Here is a 24302-nt window from a genome sequence, read left to right as displayed (position 1 = left end):
TACAGCTGTTGTTCAGCACAAAATAGAGTATATGGATAGTTACACAAAATAATTCAGATGAGAAATTTATGTTCACATTTAGCAGGTGAAGACACCCATAAAGAAGTCCACATGTATTGAGGCTTAATTTTGTCAGTAACAGATGAACTGCTGGGTCAAACTGCAAGTTTGCACACTTTGACATGTTTACAACTACTCTGGATTGTAAATCTACTTTTGGACATTGATAAAACTAGGATGAAAGGCAGAAGTCAACTCATGTCATTACATGAACACCCCTTTTTAAATGCACAAGCCGTACTGCCAAAAGGTCAAAATTAGTTTAACCAAATTTACAGAGGCACAAACATGGTTAGGCAGTAAATTGCCACAGAAGTACATTCCTATGCAGTTAGCTACTATAGCTAATTCAGCAGACTAATTTATGTGTTTACTCTCTATCAAAATGAGAGATGGGCATTTGAAGTTTATTTGCAAATATAAAGGAGGCTCTCACTGCCTGCACCAGTACATGTTTTTGTCAGTCCCCATGTTTTCTGAATCTCTACAACAAAGGTGAACAGTGCAAAGTTGGCATGACCCTCAGTCAGAATAAGTCCAGGTTAAAAAAAACAACTGAATCCCTTTATGAGTTTTAATTATGCCAGAAAATTCAAATTTCATTTAGTGGGAAAGCATTGGAACCCTCATTGGTCAATATTATCTCCTTTTATGAGGTTTGTTTTAAGGGACTTTTACAGCCCCAATCAATTCAAATCCTATTTCGACTGCTCTTACATTGCACGTACACACACACACGTGCACACAGCACATTGCTACATTGCTGCTAAATTAGCAGCATCTGAATGTTCTCACTTCAGGTGTATGTTAACGTATGAGCCAACCCAGACACAAATCAGAGTTGCTGATGGAAATGGAAATGTCGAGCGCTCTGGCTCTGCTGTGGTGCCCGTGCTGTGCTGGGGTTGCAGAGGGGAGATCTGAGGGTCGTCAGGCTGTTTCTTGTTTTTGACTTTTCTCCTGTTTCGTCTCTCTTCCTTTCTATAAATCCCTCACCCTGAGTGAGGTGAGATCTCTCTCTTTGTACACTGCACCCTGGCGAGTCTGATGATCAGACGTGGGCATGGGAAAGTGAGGCTGTAGCCCTTTGGCCTTGCATGGTGGGGGCTCTCACCTCCTACCCCCACCATCCCATCTTCCTCCCACATCCTTCTCTCCCTTCTAGTCTAGTGATAAGAGTCGTATGAAAGACCTTCCTTTCCGCCAGTGGTGGGAACTCGGAGATAAGGTGGGCGGTGGGGCGGCTGCTGGGCCTTCTCCAGGGAACAAGGAGTTCTCAGACTCCTCTGATACTGTCAGGGTGTGTATTTGTGTGTGTGCTTATGTGTGTCTGTGCACGTGTTCGTCTGAGCTTGTACTCCTAGATGCATTTGGTGTTTTTCTCATGCAACACTCTCACAGCTTGTCAAAAAAGAAAAAAAAAACCTTCACTCATTTTTATCAAACAAATATGCACTCCCAAAATACACGCTATACATACCATCAGCCTCGAACTGTCTGCCACATCGTTGAGAATCTTATGGTGGCACAACAACACCTAATATCTGATGAAGGTTAACCAAAACACAGGTCAGGACGACTCTGTTCAATGCAGACTGCTACGGCCTTGACTCACTGTCTCACTGTAGTGCTCAGTCTGGGAAGATCACTCAAATATATTGTGGATGAAGAAATACTGCTACTTCAGATACATTTTTTCTCAAGTCATAGGAACAGTCGCAGTAATTACTCGTCAGAGTAAGTGATAAATCATCAAGATAAAAAAAAAATCCTCCCTCAAAGGTTTGCCCTTGAATATAATGGGGATGTTAGAAGCCTAAAAGCTGGCAGTGATCCCTTTATTGTATTATTAACAAAAATATAGAATCTCTCATTAATCTTATCTCTTAAGAAAATTAAAGTTACAGAACATAAGAGTCAGCACAATTACCCAAGAAGTAAAAAGCATGCAGATTCCACCTTGATGCCCATGTCCCTCCTTGTCTCAGCTAAGCTTGGATACAAAACTCAACTTGATTCCTCCAGCTTTACCTCTATTTTCCAAGGTTGTTGTCTATGTTAAGGGGAGGGTAATGAGCTGTCAATCATATGACCAAAGTTTGATTCATGGGTAGCTTCCAGGGAGGACAGAGTTATTGCTCCAGTGAAAACTGAGCTGCGATGACAGCTGATGCTTGCAGAAAAAAGAAACAAACGGGCACATTTGCATCGCTGCAGTTTTCCTTTTTTTGCAGAGCTGCCATCACCTATTCAGTTGACAGAAAATGTGATTATCCCCCATCCCCCTCCCCATGTGGTTTACGGTAGGAAAAGGGAGACAAGATGTGCGTGTGTGGGTAAGGAAGCGGCCCGGGGAAGGAGTCTGTGGTCGTCTCTCTAATGGATGCACCTTGTGTGTCCCTGACACTTTCCCTCATTATTAGATACACACGCTTCCTGCTGGGGAGGCCAGGTGTTGCTGGGGCTGTCATACATACACCCACAATCAAGATGCCTAACGAACACAGACACAGGGACGCACACACACACACACACACACATACACACACACACAAAGGTGGTTTTGGAGGAGGACAGATGTGATATATTTATCAGCTCATCACTGCTACAGAGGAGGTGTTAGATGGTCTGGAGAGGTGGAACCCAAACTTCAGATCCCACTTTTCCGCTGATAGCTGTCCAGTCTTGTGTGAAATATCAAGATGATGAGGACAGGTGTAAAGGGGAGGTTGTGGGGCTGTTCACTAGTCCTAGATCAGATTGGGATGCCAATGCACCAATACAAGTTTTAACATATAAAGTGAGAACACTTATTTCTAACATGGTGACAAGATAAAAAACTGAATATAAGCCATATCATTACACAAAAAACCAACAAAAACAGATGACAGTAATAGCTCAAGTAAAAAATTTTATTAATAACCTGCCAACTTAACTCCCTTTTATTTTTGTCAACTTGATATTTAATGACAGGTGGTTCCACAGTACAATACCAGTATAAAAGAGAGATCCTGGCTAAATTATTTACTCGAGCCACTGAACACTCACTTGCCCTGGTGTTATAGCTATGTTGAGTGTGGGGCCATCACTACCTGTGAACACAAATATTCAGGAGCATGCCCATAGGTGTTATTGCACACTTGGTGTGGCTTCTGTTGTTCTCCTCTGAGCTGAACAGACAGCAGACCCACACTTCTGAATTCATCATTACCAAGAAGAGTTTGAGGAGATGCATTCAGTAAATACAAAATAATGTTTTTCTGTTTCACCTGCAATTTGTTAAGCTGTCAAATCACTGTACCAATCAGAACAGGAGTAATCAAAATGACACAGAATCAGTGATGACACAAGAAGTTTCTTCAATGGAATATCAAAACTCCTTCTTCTGCAAAACAGAAATTTAATTTTATTATAATATTTCAGCCCCAACATATTGACAACAGAGCAGTGGTGAAGTACTCAGATCCTTTACTTAAGTAAAAGTACCAATACAGCAATGTAAAAATACTCCATTACAAGTAAAAGTCCTGCATGGAAAAATCCTACCTAAGTAAAAGTACATCAGTATTAGCAGCAAAATGTAGTTCAAGTATTGCAGTAAAAGTAGTGGTTTGGTCCCTTTGACTGATATATTATTATATATGACATCATTAGATTATTAATGCTGAAGCATCAGTGTGTAAGCAGCATGTTACTGTTGTAGCTGCTGGAGATGGAAATGTCAAATATACAGTTAGCTAGTTTAGTCCACTGGTTCCCAACCTAGTGATTGGCCTCTCCAAAGGGTCACCAGATAAATCTGAAGGGTTGGGAGGTGATTAATGGGAGAGGAAAGAAGATTTTGGACTTTTTCTCTGATCTTTGATTTTTGGTGAAATGTTGGATCATTTGCACATTTATTGAAATGAAACCATGTGAGAAGTTTAGAGAGAAAAATCACTGTTTGGTGAGGCTATTAACAACTCATAGACATCTGAAATGTGACTCACTTACACACTGCTTTTTGTAAGACATCAAAAGTCAAAAAGGTTGGAAACCACTGGTTTCATCTTTAACAATGTGTTGTATTTTAAAAGCTTGTTATATTATCCATTGTGTCACATCCTCATCTGAAAAGCAACTAAAGCTGTCAAATAAATGTACTGGAGTAGAAAGTACAATATTTTCCTCCGAAATATAGTGGAGTGGAAGTATAAAGTAACATAAAATGCAAATATTTAAGTAAAGTACAAGTACCTCAGAAAGGTACTTAAGTACAGTGCTTGAGTAAATGTACTTACTACTTACTTATGACTGGTCCAGTATTATTCCTAAATATGTAACATATGTCTCACATAAAATTTCAGTTCCTTAACATATAATTAACAACAACTATATTCTTAACAACTTCCTCTTAGTTCCAAACAAGACTGATGCAGTTTCACCCAAATGTATTGAAAGCTTATTATCTATGATGCACTTTCTTACACATCCTAATACAGTACTAAGAGTTATCTCAGTCTCACTCATGTCTTTCAGATACCAGTAATGGAAAATCATCATACAACAGAAGCTTTCATTCCACATCAGCTGGCATATAATTTATAAGTCCTTAGGCCCTAATATGGAGCCTTGGGGAACCCCACATGTAATAAACATAGGTTCTGACATCAACATCACAGACTTGACTTCTTTGAGATAAGAGGTATACCATTTTACAGAAGTATGTCCACAGCCCATACACTTTGACAACAGAATGGCACACTGTTTCAAAACCCTAGAGGAAATGCTATTGACCTTTTCTTTTACACTGAATATTCCTTTCCTTACCAAAAAATATGTTATTGACCACAGGAATAAAGGATTGGGGTAAATGAAAATTAACACTGAAGATCTCTTCTACACAAGATAGATAAAATACTTTGCTTGGAAAAAATAACATGTGTTTGACATGGTTTTTCCACAAAAAGGCCCAAAAACCTCATTAAAAACCTTTAAATTGCATGTCCTTCTTCTTCAAATACTGTTCATTTCAAAAATTTAACCGCTGGATACAAGATGTCTCCTACTTAACTGAATAGTCAATTCTCAGTTTATGTGCACTGGAGGCTTCAAGTTCCCACACCACACTTGTGTAAGTTGCATACTAGACCACCATTAGCTTTAAAACTAGTTGTGATTTCACAAATCCTGTGACTCATTAGGATTTCATTTGTTACTCTAAGTAGGGCTGTTTCCATACTGTGGTTTTTTCTAAAGCCAGATTATAATTTATCAAATATAGTGTTTCCTTCCTTTTTTCCTAAAGTTGCTTAGTAACAACCTTTCCAACAATTTTTGAAGCCAAAGGTAATTTGGATATAGGGCAGTAGTTATGCGGGAATGTTGGATCTATACCAGGTTTCTTAAGGAGAGGCTGGATACAGGCCTGTTTAAAATAGTCTGGACCAGGCCAGATAGAAGAGACTCATTCACAATGCTAAGAAGCCAAGGGGTGATGACTCCAAAAACCTCTTTGAACAACTTGGAAGGAATAATATCAAATTTATAAGTAGCGAGATTAGTATTGGACAAAATGTCGAAGAACCCTGCTAAAACACCCCACATCACAGCCCAGTGTGGGAACTGGGTCAGGATAATACTGGTTTTTCCACAACTGTTGAGGAGATTAAATAGATTGATAAAGTTGTCTTTTGTCAGATGGGCCTGCTGACAGGCAGTGTCATTGGTGCCAACGTGGACTATTACTTTCCTGGAAGTTTCTCCAGAATGTCAGGGGTAGTAGCTCCAGGACAGCAGCGTGTGATTGTATTAAGTAATAGATGTTTTGGACTATGGAGTCCCAAACAATGGGACGAATGTTGTTGATCTGAGGAAGCGGCATTGGGACTGGGAGTGACCAACCTGCCCGATTGCTGGGAAGGATGGTGCACAACAGATCCTGATGAAGCAGCTCCATCTGAAGAGTTGGGCAGCCACGCTGGTTTGGTGCAGAGCACCTGGTCATCTGAGATGGAAAAGGGAGCAGCCCGAAACTGCTGGAACCAGGCCCAACAAGCCCAAGAGTAATGCCAAACTGTAGCTCAGTTAAAAATACTTAAAAGTCATTAAAAACCAACATTCATCTCTGATATTCAGTGAGGAAACTTTTAATGTAAAAAGATAAAAGAGGATAAGGAGTTTCTTATGTGCCTCAAAGACTCATATTTCAGTACTAACTCAGGAAGAATGTGCAATGTGTTGCATAACCTTCGCCCTATGGGATGCTCTTCAGGGTGGAGATATTGTGGATGAATTTATATGATTTATAAATAGTGTAATGGCACTGTAGAAGATTTGATCATTATAACCAGCCTGAAAAAGTGGAGGTTCTTTTGCCATTTCATCCAGCCTTTTATCCCAAACCCTTCACAGGAGGATGAGTTCAAACATCCTGAGTGGTCCCAGTGGGGAGTAAACAGCTTACATTAGAAGAGGCAGTACCATACTCTTCCTATTGAAGAAGCTCTCCATGCCATTATCAGTATTTCAATTAAAATGTGCATATTCTCATCTTCAGCCTTGATACTAAATCTATTTCTTGCTCTTTTTTCCATCTCACTTGATTAACTTTCTTTTCAAGTCATTTCCCACCAAGATTTATGGACCAAAATCTAAGCTCTAATTACAGAGCATTAATTATCTCTTATTCATTAATAGATTGGACGGCCTTCTCATGCCAAGCCTTTTAAATATTTAAATTTTAAAGTAAATCTACTTCACAACTCCCATTCTGATCGAAAAAGTTGTGAAATATTATCAGCTAAGGTGCTCTTTGGAGGACATTGGAGGGGAAATTCAGGCAGGCTATCAAAAATGTATAAAAATAACACTATTCTCTAAAAAAATATCTTTTTTAAAAATGGCTATACATCATGGAATTATTATTATATATTAAGCATGAACATGTGGAAAAGCAATTCAAACACATTGCTAGATAAAATAAAATATTTGTGCCTTCTTCAATTTACAGATTGTTTAATAGCTTGCCAAGTACTTGCAAACACCTGTGTGACAAAACAGATAACATCCCAGGTAAAACAAGTGACTGTTACAAAGGTTGATCACTGGGGGTCTGACTCACGAAGTAGGGCTAAAGCCAAAATATCCAGATAAAAGCCAAAAGGATTATTTTTCTGCTCAGCAAAGTTATACAGATAACTTGATGAATCAGAAATGTGAGACACATTTAAAATGGAACATGATTCAGTGTATTTTTCTTAAAAACAGAATGAAAATAACACTACTTTTTGTCCCTCAACTCTCATGTACTTGTTTTTCTATTACAAAATGTTTTTATGCACAATAAGGCATGATGTTGAAGTGCCTTTTCACACTGAATTAGGAACAATGTGTTCATTCTATTCATTTAAATATGCAAATATGTTTTTAGATATGATGAATTAAAGAAATTTCTAGATGTAAGACATGAAATATCTCTTGTATGTATTTGTATTTGATTAATTGTTGCAGGTTACTGATGCATACTCATGTAAAAGAATGACTGCACGATGGCCTTGGTGGTGTTTTTCAAAACAGATGTGTCAGCCTAATGTTGTTGCAGTGTGAATGGAGATGAGTCCAGGCTGGAATCAGAAGAAGACAGGAGCTCAGGAAAACCATGGTGATGCCTCTCATTCAAAGGTACCGACACTGTCCTCAAACACCAGCGTCTGCTGGATTGATGAGAAACTCTACAACCCTCACAGACAAAAGAGACAAAAGGAAGATGCTCTGTGCACCAAGAGATGTAAAAACAAGTATCATATGCCTTTTTGCAATACTGTTGCTGTGTAATGTTCAGAATTTAATTTCGTAATTGAGTTAAGCTATCATGTGTAAATAGTTTGGCCCTATGTCCTTTCTTGATTCATAAAATTATAGAGGCTATAATAACAGCAGATGCTATTTTGTACCACAGTTTAAGGGGTTTCAAAATAAATGCCCCATCTACACTTTGACACATGCTCTGTGATAAATAGTACAATGTGTTTCCTCTGGTATTTACTCTAGTCAAAATAATCCTTAAATGATATTTATTTTACTTAGAAACAAGCTGTATATGTTCAGCTCAATGAGGCCTACAAAACTACAAGTTCAAGAGACAAGAGAAGTGGCTAAGTGTGGCCATTTGGATATAAACATGTTTGTCTTTAGATGTGGTCAAACAGTATGACCTAGTTCTTTTCAAAGATACTGAACCCTTAAAGAAGCCAAGACAGAGAGGTGGCTTTTCCCCAACTTGTCCTGTGACATTGAGGCTCTCTTGAAACTAAGGGGCAAGAATGGAAGGGGAAGGACTTTCAAAATCATCACTTCTATAGGATTTGCAAAGAAATCGAGGGTGTCCTAAGATGACTTTCTTCCTCATCTTAAAAAGTACATCAAGAAATAAACTGGGCTTTAAAAGTTTGACTGCATCTCGCCAGCTATTATGGTCTGCTAAATTAAAATTGGGTCAGCATTAGTTGAGAAGCCTCAGACTGTCCCGTCTGATCAAAACATTAAAGCAGAATAACTTAGAGGCTCTCAGTGAGGATGAGGCACGGAGCAGTGGTGTGATAAACAAAAGCGTCTTGCCAGTGCCCTCTCTATCCATAAAGAGGAGCAGCAGCCTCCCTCTACACAACCACAGGCCAGCAATTACAGCTGAGCCTGACTGTTAGCTGCTTCTCCTTTTCCACTCTATCAACATGTCAGTGCTGAAGTCTAAGAGGACTGAGGATGAAAGAACGGGCAGTGGACAGCTGGCAGAAGGAAAGAGCAGCAGAGTTGGGATGAATTCACTTTTGTTTTGGTCACAGGGGACATGGATTTTCTGCACAGTTCAAATATTGATTCTGGGGCGAAAGAAATGGCTTTCTGATACAACTTACTGGCAAATACATGAAACTTATTGCTATATTTTTAGACATTAAACCTCAATATGCTGTATGTTTGCATTTGCAGATGATTTCATGAGGGGCAAAATGACTCTTTTCCTTCACATATCACTAATACCTTCTAACTGAGGAACACAGATTTGTAGCCTGTTTGTTTGCTCTGCTCAAGGTGCCCTGGAAGTGTCTGTGGATGCCAGTGGTTGAATTCAAAGTGCAATATGCACAGCCGCTACTACAGTGTATGTTTGTTGTAGATTATCTCACCAGCCATACTGTTTAAAAACCTGCCACAGTTTAGTAATTTTGACTCACTCGTAAACTCTATTCTCATAAGGACTGGAGAAGATTGGAGAGCAAGCGTGAAATTGTAAATTGCGGTAACTGGGTTTGATGTTGAATTCTGCAGAAAAGAAAGTCATAATCTTGGACTCAGACTTCTTTCCCTTCAGAGAGCCAGGCTTTGCCTATAAATAATCCTTGCACTCATTCGCTAAGGCTGCTCACTGTCTTGCAAACGAAAACAGCTGCAAGGAGAAACAATTCTTCCCCCCCCCCTTTCCTTCTTTGTTTCTCTTTAATTGACTTTTTAACAAGGCTGTGTTCAAGTTGACCAGCTACACCCCTTCATTCCCTACCACCTCCACATGCACTTCTCTCATTGGCTGGGGTAGGAAACTCATTAAAATCGTGTGTGTATGTGTGTGCAAATGCTCCCACTTTCTGAATCAATGAGCTATGTGCAGAGGAGCATAAATGAACAACATGTTTATATGCATGATAATGCCGACCCCTCGGTTTCTGTCAGGGGAGGTCAAACTAAATAATGTATTCTAACTGAGATGAAAACACCCTCTTGGGTGGATTTGGAGCAAATTATTTCAAGCCATTCTCGTAAAGTCCTAGTGAGAACCTGCACCAGGAACGGTAATCTACCAAACACTGGGTGTTTAAGCAGCAAATGTAAAAGCCTTAATGAGCTGGATAAAGATCAACTCACTAGATTATTATGTCAGATTGGCAACAGATAATAGTAAAATAAACACTGACATTCAACACAAAAATACCTCATATAATAACTTTTAAGTTGACGTTTTATCTGAACATTCAGATAGATAGATAGATAGATACTTCATTGATCCCAAAGGAAATTTAAGCATCCAGTAGTTCAATATGAAATACACACAATAAAATAAAATAAGAATCAGTAATACACACAATAAAAGTTAGCCTGTAACAATGAAAATTAGGCTGTAACAATAAAAAATTAGCCTGTACAATAAGAAAACGTGACTGCACTATATACACAAACCAAACGCTGGAACAACAAGGTCCTGTACATATGGAGATTGTTGATGCAGTAGATGAATAGTTCCATAGCGCAAAAATAATGTGCAATGACAGTAAATAAAGTGACTAATCCGTAAACAAAGTGACTGACAATAAATAAAGTGATAAAGTGCCCGACAGTACATAAAGTGACTATGACAGTAATTAAAGTGACTATCATAGTAAGCAGAGGAGCAGAGCAGAGCATCAGGCCCAGTACTCAACTCTCAACTTCCCCCTGCCCCTGATGGGAAGAGTTAAAGTGTCTAATGGCTCTGGGGACAAAGGATCTCCTAAGGCTAAATCCACACTAATAGGTTTTCATTTTAAAACGCATAACTTTTGCTATGTTTACGTCTTGTGTCCACACTACTACAGCGTTTTTGAACCCTTAAAACAGAGACTTTTTAAAACGCTGCTGACCCCGTTTTCGTTTGAAAACCCTGGGATTGCGTTCTGGTCTGGATGGGGAGAAACAGAGACTGTTGAAAACGGTGATGCAGACACCCACGTTCACTTCCTGATTGGATCTTATCAGTCACGATGTGTCCTTCCTTGATTTGTCATGCCCTATCACAGAAAAAAGAAAACAAACATCAGCCTTGACTACCAGTGGTTAATTCTACAGCGATAACAAATTACAGGCATTGTTGACCTGCCTACATGCGCAGGAGGCAAGCTATTATTTGAGCGATTTACGACAATTCCTGTGTCCAACGGCATTATCAGCCCTACATGGAGCGCCGGTTCTATCAGGTGTGTCAATATTGACAGAGATTATTTCTGAAACGGTGCTAAAATGCTGGTACGGACAGAGATCGTTTTATTCTAAAACACCATTTTAAAATGAAAAAAAATGAAAATGAAAAGTGTGGACATAGTCTAAATCTGTCTGTCAAGTGACAGCAATCTGCTACTGAACATGCTCCTCTGCTTCACTATGGTGGTATGCAGTGGGTGACTGTCATTGTCCATGATAGACAGCAGTTTGCAAAGGGTCTTTCTCTGTACTTCTGTCACCAGAGAGTCCAGCTCCATACCAACCACAGAGCCAGCTCGCCTGACCAGCTTGTCCAGCCGCATAGTGTCTCTCATCTTAATGGCTGCCTCCTCAGGAAATAGAGCCAGCACTGACCCTTCCTGTAAAGAGTGTCAGTGTTTGCTGACCAGTCGAGTTTGTCATCCAGCTGCAGCCCAAGGCACTTATAGGTCTGCATATTGATCTTAAAAAAGTTACTGTGCATGGTGTGCTATGTTACAACAAAGTACATAGCACACCATGCACAGAGGGTAAACAGCTGCACTTAAAAAAATCTCCCTCGTATCATTTTTGTCTATATTATTCTCCAGACCAACGTTTGTTTTAAACCTGTTTCTAATGCAATTCAAAAGGTTTCGATTTGAGCATCATACTGCAATCACACAGTGGGCCTTAGTATGTAACTTTGGTCATGTGATGACAGCTATTTCAATGACAACAGAGAAAAATCCTTCCCGTGAGGACGACCATGCAATGCAGTTGAAAGCTGCAGAAAAAGCTAGTAAGTGGACCGTGAGTTAAGATTTTTTCAGCTTTTCTGAAATTAAGTTTTATTGTTCTTTATTCTAGTGCAGAAATCTGATTAATTCTTTCTTGTTTCAATATACAATCACTAATACTAAAAAAAAGTTTTTTTTAAAGACAGAACTGACTTGATAAGATAACAACTTCTGAGGTATGTAAGGACATTAGACATAGCAACAAAAGTTTTACTCCACAGAAAAAATAACTTGAACAATCTTTACTTAATACTGAAGGCTCTGGGTAACTGTAGCCTACATGATCACTACCTTTACCATGCCCCAAAATTTAAAGCAAGGCTGCCTGTATAACATTCGCTGAGCAGTGGCCTCTGTCCCATCAGGTGGCAATTACAGGATAATGTGAAATGCTGAAATGTAATGTAATAGTTGCACAAATATAGAATAATAACGAAACCAGTGAACTGTTATTTTAGTTACACAGCAACATCTATCCACACTTTGTTAACATTAGCTTACATTAGCCACTGTAAGCTACCGGTCATACCAGACCAGATAAATCTGTAGCAGCAAAATACCTGAATGTATTAAACTGAAGAACCATGAGTTTCATTGTTTATGAATTTATCATTTAATTCGTAGGAGAATCAATGTGCTATTTATTCTTTTCGAAGTTGCATAGTCTGCTTTAAACTCATGCATAATACCAAAAACTGCACAATTTGCAGTACCTTTAACATATTATAAAGCTAGAATCTGCAACTTTACACATGAGCAGCTCCAAATGGCTGTAACAGATAAAAGTATGAAAACTGCTTGAACTTCAATTCCCCCCAAAACCCTGCATTATAAGATCAGTAAACAGCACACAGCATAACCAGGCTGGTATGATGACACTTTATGACATCAAAGGGATTGAAAGGCAAAAGATCTTGATGAGTCTACCTTTCTGGAGATGGAGCACCCACTCACTGCTGTTTAGGAGACAGTTTGTATTTCACTGCAAAGCTTTAGTACCTCATCCTCACTGAGAAAAGAGAAGATTTTGCATTGGTCACCACATATTACACCAGAATTTAATTTTATGAAATTGCATAAATGTACTCCATTCACAGAGGGGTGATGGAGCCTCCTCTCTGTTGCAGCTCCACTTTGTGGTGAAGTATGATAGACAGGGGTAAGTATCTTGCCTCATGTTGCTTTCATAAAGTGGCACTTTCAGTGTACTAAATACAAATAATTGTGAGCTTTTATATCACTGAACATACATGTTATATTGGTGTTGTCCATGGCTGGTTACATTTACCATTTCTCCTTTCTTACTGCTCTCTGGGTACACTTTGGATATATTTTCCCTCATTACTGGAACAATCCCTGGCATTTAAAACACATTAATATAAAACCTGCTGACAATTTTCCACCTCTATGTAATGTAAACACACAGACTGTTCAGCAAATGCTGATGTGCTAAATATGCAAGAGTCATATTTTTAATAACTCTAAAACAGATGCCAGTGTTCAAAATAACACCATTTTGGGAATAATTTTCACAAAGTGAGGCTGAAAGGTTGTTTAATTCATATTTGCTTTCCTTTCTCTCCTTCTGTTAGGCTTATTTACCTGTTTGAGCTGCCACGAGGCTGGTGAATTAGCAACCACCCCAAGGGGTAGGTTGTTCACTTTACAGAGGACTTCAGGGGAACTGAGCTGATGTTATCGTTTCCTCTGAAGTCTCTGCTATCCCTTTGAACACACTTTATCTTCACATCTCTGTACTCGCCTGCAAATGGAGCAACACACGAGGGCTGCTTTGAAATGAATTAGCAATAGGAAGGTGCCCGAGTCACTTGTGAAGCATACTTAAATTTGTATAACATAAATTAATGTTCTAAAAATAAGAACTTCATCCACCCTTTGAGTGGGCTCACAAAGAGCTTGAAACAATGAAATCCAGACAGTGATGATGGATGACAATGACAAATTATCAGAGTCAAAATGTCACCTTACCCCCTGAAGTGTTGCAGCCAAGCAACTATGAAAAAAGTACAGAAAAAGAAGATGAATGCACGAAAGATGCATCAAGTATCCAACACTAGCTGGGATCCCAGCTGATGGGGAAAAGCAAGGCAAAAAGACTGACTGACTGCTGGAGAGCTCAGAGAGACCTTCTTGCTTTAGTCTGGTCCCTCTTGCCCCTTTCTGTTACGGCTGGAAATAGCAATTGTGTGACACTCGGCTCCTGTGGGCCTGGGTTGCAATAAGCCAGCAGTGAAATGTGATGCTTTCTGCCATGGCTGTGCACTCAGACTGTTGTTGTTGTGTGGCTGTGGAGGAATCAGAGCGGGGACTCAGGGCCCTACTGTACACCCAAAGGAGAGTAGATTTCATATTCCAAGTGAAATGCCTTCTGGCACTGTTCCGCCAGCCCTTGATTTGAATAGACAAGAGCTGCTAGGGAGGATTGAGGGATAAAAGAGGGTAAGGGAGAGAAGTGACTGAAGCCTCAAGAACCGACACAATGTCTATATGCTGTATCAGCACTCAAACATATCAAGAAACTGAGTGCTGAGTGTGAAGTGACACTATACAAGACTAAGAGTCGACAGCCATGCAAGGGACTCTATGAGGCTGTACACACAGCACAGCGCTGCTTTGAGCTAAATCTAAACTCAACACGCTTACAATGACAATGCTAAAAATGAAAAAAGGTAACGCCTGCACACTCCAAGCCACAAAAGTTTAATGATGACAATGTTTCGATCCTACTTGGATCTTCGTCAGGTCAGAATGTTTTAAAAATGGAAAACACATCCATATTTATACATCATGCAAACCAATGTGGGATGATGAATCTGATTTAATGTTTATATATAAGCTGTATAAGATAAATGTTTGATATTTGTGATGTTTTTGGTATGTTGTTTTTTAAAGGCTTTTGTATTACTGCTTTTTTCTATGTACTTTTTTCTATGTACTTTATTGAATTGTTAATTGTTTTGGGATGTTTATCACCCTGGGTGGTTTGGATGGTTAACCACACCTTCCATTAAAGAACTTGTCAGCGTATTGGTGTATACAATGTATAAATATGGGTGTGTTTTCCATTTTTAAAACATTCTGACCTGACAAAGACCAACAGTAAAAAAATTTACTCAAGTGCTGTACACATGGTTACATTTCAATAAATGTTCAAATGATCCAATATTTCACCAAAAAGCAAAGATTAGAGAAAAAGTCCAAAAACTGAAAATAAATTTGTGTATCAGAACTTTTTTTTTCTTCTTTCCTCTCCCATTAATCATCTCATGACCCCTCAGATTTATCTGGTGACCCTTTGGAGGGGCCCAACCCCTAGGCTGGGAACCGCTGGACTAAACTAGCTAACTGTATATGAAGTAGGCCCTATTCACACCTGTCATTAACATGCATCACGAGTGATCCAATCACAAATGGACAGCTCTAAGTACATCATTTCACACCTGGCATTAGAATGCGTCTCCACATGCGTCTTGAGTGACCACTTATGATTGGATCTCATTTCCCACTCTATATGCAAATAAACATGTGCATCATTTCTGTTTACAAAGACCAAATGTGTTTTCGTCTTTAACTGGCGGGAGGCAGCAACGTACTTCCCATGCCTAGTCTGCCATAAATGAAAAGAAGACGAAGTTTGTAAAGACCTTGGCGCACAAGCAAAATCAAATCTCTTTGGTCCAAACGGAAATCAGCATGTTTCATGTGTACTCCATCCATGAGAATCTATTTTGCCTGTTGTGGCTTCTTTCTATTGTTTCTCACTTTAATATGACGCCGTTTGTGCACAAATGAGTACTTACTTATGCAGAGGACGTCAGTTGAATAGGCGGTCCTTCAGTGTGGCTCAGTACACATTCATGTACACACTTCTAAAAGAATGTGGTTATATGCGGCCCAGACCACCTCCAAATGTGGTCTGAGCGATCAGATCTCAATGTGTCCTCAATGTATCTTGGGTGCATTCACCCCTGTATTTAGAGCTGTCCACTTGTGATTGGATCACCCAAGATGCATTTTAATGCCAGGTGTGTATAGGGCCGTAGTTCAAACTAGCTCCACCTTGAGCAGCTACAACAGTAACATGCTGCTTACACACTGATGCTTCACATTAATAATCTAATGATGATAATAATTTATCAGTCTGAGGGATCAAACCACTACTTTTACTTTAACACTTTAATTACATTTTGCTGCTAATACTCATATACTTTTACTTAAATAGGATTTTACATGCAGGACTTCTATGTGTAATGAAGTATTTTTACATTGATGTACTGCTACTTTTATTTAAGTAAATGATCTTCTTGGACCATGAATATATGTACAAAGTTTCATGCTAATCCTTCCATTCCTATCCATTTTACAGGTGCAAAATGGAGAATCTCAATTTGGCTGTTTAGTACCTAAAAATGGGCTGCAAATGCTTGTTTAATATCCCGTCATGTGTTTTTACCACAGCTGCGCTAGGGCATCAGGTATGGGGAAACTAAATTTCCTAGGATTTTCACAAGACAAAATTAGCTTCACCTAACAGCTAGAGTGGCACTTACAAAGAACAACTGTGAACATTTGACTAAAAATTGCAATCAAACTTCCTATTAAGCCTATACGTTATTATCGCTGGTGTCATCAAACTGAGATGGTGCAGCAGAATAACTCCAATCATTCTTCACACAGATTAACATTAATTTATCCTGAGGTCAATTTGTCTTTACCAGTCAGAGATGTTTGTTTTGGTATTGTTGAAGAGGATCACAGTCATACATCTCATGTGGATGAAAAGGGTGTTTATGTGCAGTAGACAGAGGATCTCAAACCCATAATTATTATAACTTTTTTTTTATTTTACCAACACATTATAGAAATAATTCATAGCAAGCTGAAAATGAAAATAATCATAGCTTTTTCCACCACAACAGCTAGAGCTTTACAAGTATCTTGCAGTACACCAGATATGAAACAAAACAAGCATGAAATGAACAGCTATGTGAGTGTAACCGTATATTATTTTTCACTAGGGTAGTTTACATTGGTTGGTATAGAGATAGAATGAGCAGGAATAAAATTAATAACAAGAATGTTCAAAAACAATATTAATGAATTTTGAAATAATAATAATAATAATGCTTTTTCCCTTAATGTCGCCTATGGCCTGTATGACTGTAGTATTTATTCCTTTAGGGTACAAAATACTGTATGCTACATATAAAACATTCAGTATTGTTATAGAGTATATTTAATTATATCACTTGTATTTATTTACTTATTTAAATTTTTAACTGTTAGGTTCAGGTGTCAGTGGGCTGTGTGCTGCTTAATCTTCTCTCTTTCTGCTTTCTCTCTCTCTTGCTCTGTCCTATTCTGCGTCTGGACCGCCGTCCTGTGTCTTTCCCTGATATAGGCCATAATTAGAGTAGAAACAACAGAAAACAGCTCAGAACAAACTCTGCAGAACTAATTTATAGACAAAACATTAGCCTATATCCCTATAATAATTTCCTACCTTAATGGAGCAGCATCTGCTGCAGGGCCTTTGCATCATATGCATCAACAACCTGCTCAGGTTTAATCCTCTTAGTTATGTCACTCTCAATGTAGAGAAGTGAAAGAGACGAAAGTCTCTCCTGGTCCATTGTTGCTCTCATCCAGCTCTGGACCCGGCGCATTGCTGAGAAGGATGTTTCACATGTCGCTATCCTCACTGGTAGTGAGAGGGCCACTTTGAGCACTTTAGTAAAGTTAGGGTAAAATCTAGGGCTGTAGTCTCCTGATCGACAGGACGATTAGTTGGTCGATATGCTCTCGTCCAACTAAATTCTCATTGGTCGAATAATCTCCGTATTACTTTCATAAGGAGAAAAATGCTACATCAGTAGCCTTCCAGGATTAATCCATTATTTCCTGCAGCGGGAGGGACAGACTAACAAATTACCTGGGAAAATGGGGGTGTATTCAAAACACCCCCATTGTTTTCACAACTTTGAACTTGCCCAACTTAATGGAGACTGCTAGGTCTAACTGTACTCAACGTTTACTGAGCGTTTACTGAATCAGTGTTTCTCCTATAATTATCACAACAAGAACCCCCGCCAGACCAAAAAAAAATATTTTTTAATGCCAAAAATAACGCCAAATATCCATTCATTCAGAAATCAATAGCGCTTGGGAGTCTCTGTGCAGTGCTGTTCTGAAACTTGAGTCAACCTCTGTGTTGTTGCCTGGGGAAATATTGGCAGCGTAACTCTGTTTAGGAGTAGGGCGTTGCTTAGTATGTTTGTGTAGCGGGTGGGAAAGAGCGAGCGGCAGGTGACGGTAGCTCCAAAGTTAGCGACAATAGGTTAGGCTAACCTGAAGACGCAAAACAGAGAAATGGAGAACGGAGAAATGTGCGGCTTGCCTGACCGGCTAGGCAAGGTCAGCATTGATGGAGGGAGTTTAAGAGTACTGCTTAATCAATCCTGAAGCACCATCAACATCACACTTTAAGACAGTATCTACACTTTTTGCAACTTGCATTGCTTACTTTGAGAACTATTCATGGCATGCTCCAACAAGTATATCAATAACCGGATAGAAGAGGTGTTAAGCCAATCGGTCCTTGGGGCTCTCTGAACCAGAGGTTTGAAACTCCTGTTGCTCCAGCATGGTCTCCACAAGTGCAAAAGTTAACGTGGCTGGCTTCCATGCAGGGCACTTGTGTCGGGGCTCCTCTTCTGTGACAGAAATACCACAAGACTTGCAGAAAGTATCTCCTACCATATCCCTTCCCAATTGTTTCTCATTTCTCCAAGCCCCTGGATGCAGGCCTGTAGAACACTGGAAGCTTGAGCAAGCATCGAATCTGTTTTCTGGAGGGCCTAAGATGCAACATGGCATGGAAGAGCACAATCAAGCACATGCAGAATTCTAGTCTTCCTGTGTTGTGAAGCAGAACTGAAGCCTCTGTCCGTGGGCACAGAAAATTCAGCAAGAGCAGTCATGAAGGGCTTCAAAGAGTTCCTCACAGATGACATGTTATGCCATCTACAGGTCCATCGTGTGTCACTCAAGGCAGACAGGTCCGCTTTCACTCCCAGCTGTTTCTGCATCTGTAGAAAGGCATGGTTCCAGGTTGGCCAAAAAAGGTGTACAGACTCTCCAGTTGACTTTGTAAGCTTCAATTAGGCTAATACCAGATGGCCCCAGGGCGATCTTGGCGCATCCTTTGCTGCACTCTGTTAACTTGTCATGACGACAGCACCATCATAACACTGTGCAACAAGGAAGGCAGGAAATTTCATGTTCATTCAGGAACTTTTTAAATTGACCATACATTGCTTCTGCATCAGTCCTTTCAGAGCAGTCAACAAATCCAAGGAAATGCTCTTATATTTCCATATTGTGAGTTTAGCGACCGCAATCTGTCATTTGTTCGAATTTGAAGCTTTGAGCTTCGTCAACCATGAGAGTAAAAAAACCATCCCCCTCAATCGCTTTGATGATTTCTTTCCGCACCATACCAGAAGCTATTTGCATGAACTAATTTTGGGTGTCATGGCTTGTGAGAGTACATGATTTCTGCTGCATCATACAAAATGATGCATCTTGCTTGGCAAGGAAGCTGCACATTTCCAAAAAGTTTTCACAGTTGCTTGAGCCCTCACAGGACATTTCATTGTGTCCTGTAAAAGCAATCTCTTGATTTCCCAAACACAAGATAATTTCAACAACGGAGGTGTCAAATTCCCAATTCTCTTTAATGATTTTCTTGTGAGCTGTGCTCATTTGAGCAACGACAGAGCCGCTTAGTTTTGACTTTTGATAGAGCTGCCACTTTTCCATACTCTGTTCGTGTTGAGTAGATTTGGTGTGTTTTACAGTTTTTTTCCAGTCACTGACCCCACTAGGAATAAAAACTGGGTTCCTAACACTGTACACAAACTGTCAACATAGGAAACAGAATATGGCATCTACCTGCTTGCTCTACTCTATTCATTTCTTTTCATTGTGCCTTATCGGTGACTGCAGCAGGCACTCTTTTACAGCTAGCCTCAGTTTTTGTGCGCTATGTAAAAGAGATGATGCAAGTAGGCTAGGCCTTGATTAACATACAATATATCATTATTAACAATAAATAAATAAATAAATATCTTATTAGTGACTTTTAATGTTTGCCAGTAGTTACTACCCAAAAAAATCATGATTTTGTTGAAGGTTACATTTTTTCTTTTTTTCTCCCTATGGTTTTTACAATTAATGAGAAGGTTAAAGTAAGAAAATGGGAGAGGAAATTGAAGTGGGGCTGTGAAATACTGCACCCGTGACCCTCTGCTGGCATTCTCCCTCCTGCAGAATGGTGAGAGGTCAACTATCAGAGTGCTGCAAGGAGCATCAGCATGTGGAGATTGTGCTTCATTGTGCCACCACTCACGCATGCCTGCAAAGACAGCTTTTACAATGAGCTCTTCCTCTGCAGCCCTGATCTCACCTTAAAGTTTTTTATATCCTTTTCATCGCCTCAAAGGATTAATCACAGGCTTTTATAATGCAGCCGCAAATAAGCAGACATGTCTCTTTCTCCTCCCTTTGACCTGAATGCTGCAGCAGCCTTCCTCCCCCTTTAGTAAAGACTGCCATGGGAGCACATCAAACACATACCCTCTGCACCCAAGGCGATGAAAAATAAATCAACAAACAAATGAATAAGTAATCACAAAGGGAAATAAAACAACGAGCCTTTAAAATATGTGCAAGAAACACGTTTATCTGCACAGTTCTTATGTTCGTGAGCCTTTTGTGTTTGTGATAATCCGACGTGTATTTTGGGAAACATGCCGGTTTTCGGGTCCCTGATCTCATTAGATTTATGTTCACTGTTCTTTTTTTGATGAGTGAGATGAAAAAAGGCTTCAGTGGGTTGATTTTGTATATGGCATTGTTGGCTATATAGCATGCATCCCTCCCCACAGGCTTCTTGCATTTGAGCTAGCAATATAGAACTAAAACACCCCATTGCTGTTGGGTGATGTCTTGGTTGCAAGAACTGAATGGAAATGTTTTCTCATGCTGCAAAGGAGCCACCTTGATGCTGTAGAAATAGTTTCATAGTGATGAGAGCTCTGAGGCATTGTCCAGATGGTCACACCTGTGTGCACAGCTGTGTGAAATCGCTGTGTATTTAATAGAGAAATAAACACAAAGAAACTCATTCATTTGGCAATAAGGTTATCTTTGAAATCCTGTAAAAAGAATGTATGATCATTAAAGCAGTAAAGCATTCAGTGCGCAGGTAATTACTTGTACAGACACTGCAGATGCTGAGGCGTTCATGAATTGTAACAAAATGAAGAAACCAACACCTGCATCTTATTGAACTGAGGCCTGATCCACTGACCCATGTTGTTTATAGCTTATGTATACCTGCCGAGCTACGTCAGTTGACTCCTAATGTGCATTAGGTTGTGCTTCTAATGTTGACACGGAGGTCATTAATTTAGATCAAGGACACCTCAGTAATAGACTTGTATCACGCAAATACAGTGCCTGTTAGCTTGCAAACAGCTTAGCAAGCAGAGAGCGTTCCCTGTGCTTTGATTTGATGCTAAGTGCTTCATCAATCACAATCCCAGACAGATCATTAGAGGCTTCTAGGATGACAAGACCAGCCAAAACATCTACAGCAGATTGCTCTAGACCACCCCTCAAACCTTTAATTACACCCGAGGTTGGCAGTTATCAAAGACATGCAGTGATAAGTGACTCACTCAATAGTAGCCATTAGTTAAAGCAACTTGTTAGTGTCAGTGACTTACCTTGCGATATGGTACATCAGACAACATGCAGCATGTGCTCTTTCTGTATAAAAGAAGTGGCAACACTATAAAATATCCCTGTGACCCATAATGTAACTCAATTGCACAAGTCTTGGCTAAGGTTCATTGATTAAATGATCTCAAAATAGCTCATTAATAAAAACATTTTTGCAGCGTTGCAGTTGTTGATAAAGCTCTAATTCGGGTGTTTTTCGGCTTCCACAGATTTAAGTGGCAGACTTTGCAACCAGAGGGTTGATGGATTTAAGCAAGGTATGAAAAAGATTATAGAGAAAATGCTGGCTTTCATTTAGTTTAGTTTAGCTGACAATAAAAAGCAAGATATATCAGCTTGTGATTGCAATGTCTGTTGGTTGGTCAGTCAGTTCACCAGTTTGGTCCAGAAAATATCCATTATAACATTGTTGCTGTGAGCATGTTAGTGTGTTGATATTCAAGGCACCAAGGTTCCTAGGTCACAGAGATGCTAGCCCTTTTCGTGCATGAATTATCCCCTGAGTCAGATTATTTTTCAATGGGTATTCATTTTTCACATTACTCTGAAAACATGAAAAAAGCTTTTATTCTTGTTTTTCCACTAGGTTATTGATGTGTCCACTGTGGTTTACAGCTTGTAATAATGTGTAATAATACTCTATTAATAATAGTTTATTAATATTATGTGAAAACTTTGAAAATAAGGTCAGATTTCAATGCTGCAAAACAAATATTTTTAAAATATTAAAATATTAATAAAACACATTCTGCTCGGGGCCATGGAAAAAACAACCACACAACTATTTCTAACCTTTTTTTCTCTTTTCTTTTGTGAACATTTTCAAAGTACGTTAACAAAAGACAATAAATAAATATTATCAAGAGGCATTTACAGTGGTCACGCCCAGGAAGTAAAAGAACACTCATGTGCCACTGTGTGTTTTTGTATTAATGGGGATACAACACAATGATCCACAAGATCTACTCATTCAGTGTGATTGCACAGCTTTACTGAAAATGGCCTTGAGATGCTGATAATTTCTTTTTCTTACTTGCTTCATGCCACTAAATAAATCAGAGGTCTAAACGTGGTAGGGACTGACCTGAACAGGAGGGGGCCATCTCAGATGGCTCATCCTCACCAGCCTGAGTGTCCTCGGCTGCACCATCTCTACTGCAAAAAGGAGAGTTTGTTTTTCAGGCTGCTATTTATCATCACCACTAAATATGATATAGACTCTTATTCTTGTTCAAAGATAACACAGCAAAGTCCAGATTCCCACAGTGATGTTAATACAATAATAATAATACTTGGCGTGGCATTATTATTTTATCTTCCCACAAAGAAGTCTATGTTGCCACAGCATGACATATATCTTACACAACTCCATAACAGTCACATTGTTGCATTTATTGCAACAATACAAACTTCAGGGGTGCTGATAAAAATATAAGTATCGTTAGACAACCCCCTGCTTGGCTGCAGTTCCTCAGAGTCCAACATTAGACAGCTAAAGATGTACTATGCAGCTCCAAGTGTTTCTGCAAAGCAGCAAGCATACTCAGTCAAATTTGGCTCAAACAAATAAAGGCTATAAAGGGGAATTTGTTCAGTGTGTACTCTCATATTGTAAGCAAAACATGCCCTTTTGTCCTTCCTGCCCACCTGCTTAATGGAAACACTGTGCTGCGCCAGTGTAACACCTTGGGAATGATTGGTAACATGTGTGTATACGTATGTGTGTGAGTTTGTTCTCTTCCAGATGAGCGGCCAGATGATACATACCAGAGCAGACAGGCATTGGCCAGGGTCACGGGGTAACTGTCAGAGGCCCTTCACCTGTGTGCAGTGACAGAGGGGATCCTAGAAAGAACATGTCTAGACACATTTCCTCACACCATTCCCTCATGAGTTACTCTGGAGTGTAAGTGCCCCCTGGTGAGCAGAAGGGAGAATGTCCCTGAGCGAGTTATGGGTGATTTCATTTAGCACTGACATATTATTCCAGTATAATTATAATTTAAAATCCCAGATCGCCCACAAACTACACTATTAATATAAATATTCAACATATTTCTGTATAGCCCATAGCTATATGCTCCCCTGTTCTGTTGTGGATACGGATCCAATGTTGCATCAATGACTGTTTGCCTCGGGAGAGTTACAGTGCTTATTCCAGCAGACAGCGCGAGGAGATCACATGAATATCAGATCCCAGTGGAGCTGTAGCTTTGGCTGCTGTTTAAAGCCTAATCAATGAAAGAAACATGACCCATGTCTATCTGTTGTGTATAGGACGACAAGATGTTTCTGGGAAAACTGCACACTAAGTGCAATTCAGGAAAGAGGTAATATGCGGGAAAAAAAGATCTACACAGACATAGTATCATTTGTAAATGTTTTACAGCGCTGTTAGGCATATGATTTAATGGCTACTTTTAACACCTGAGCAAATTGTTTAACAGAACACTGGTGAAATGCAAGAAGAGCTCCGTGGATGTGAGCTTGCTGACTATAGAGATTTGACTGATTTAGCTGCGGGCACAGGCTACCTTCAATGTCCAAAGCCATTAGTGATTCCTGTACTACTAAAGCGCTGCTCCAGGGTACCCATTTCCTTGCATTAATGTCTACCTTCCACCACAGCAAATCAAAGGATTATTCTAA

The 24302-nt window shown here is 39.5% G+C and overlaps 1 long non-coding RNA gene across 2 annotated transcripts; it reads right to left on the bottom strand.

The window, feature by feature from the left end:
• Positions 1-16726: 16726 nt before the first annotated feature.
• LOC121911937 lies at positions 16727-23502 on the bottom strand. 2 transcript variants are annotated; one of them, XR_006099981.1, is made up of 4 exons: positions 23421-23502; positions 22738-22808; positions 21638-21680; positions 16727-17238 (listed from the first exon to the last, which is right to left on the bottom strand). It is a non-coding gene; the product is annotated as an uncharacterized LOC121911937 (long non-coding RNA). The 2 variants fall into 2 exon arrangements; XR_006099982.1 differs by lacking the exon at positions 16727-17238 and adding an exon at positions 20164-20995.
• Between the last annotated feature and the right edge of the window lie 800 nt (positions 23503-24302).

Source organism: Thunnus maccoyii, chromosome 14, assembly GCF_910596095.1.
Source record: "Thunnus maccoyii chromosome 14, fThuMac1.1, whole genome shotgun sequence".
NCBI lineage: Eukaryota > Metazoa > Chordata > Actinopteri > Scombriformes > Scombridae > Thunnus > Thunnus maccoyii.
Note: the sequence above shows the minus strand (reverse complement) of the source record. Positions and strands in the feature narration are given on the sequence as shown.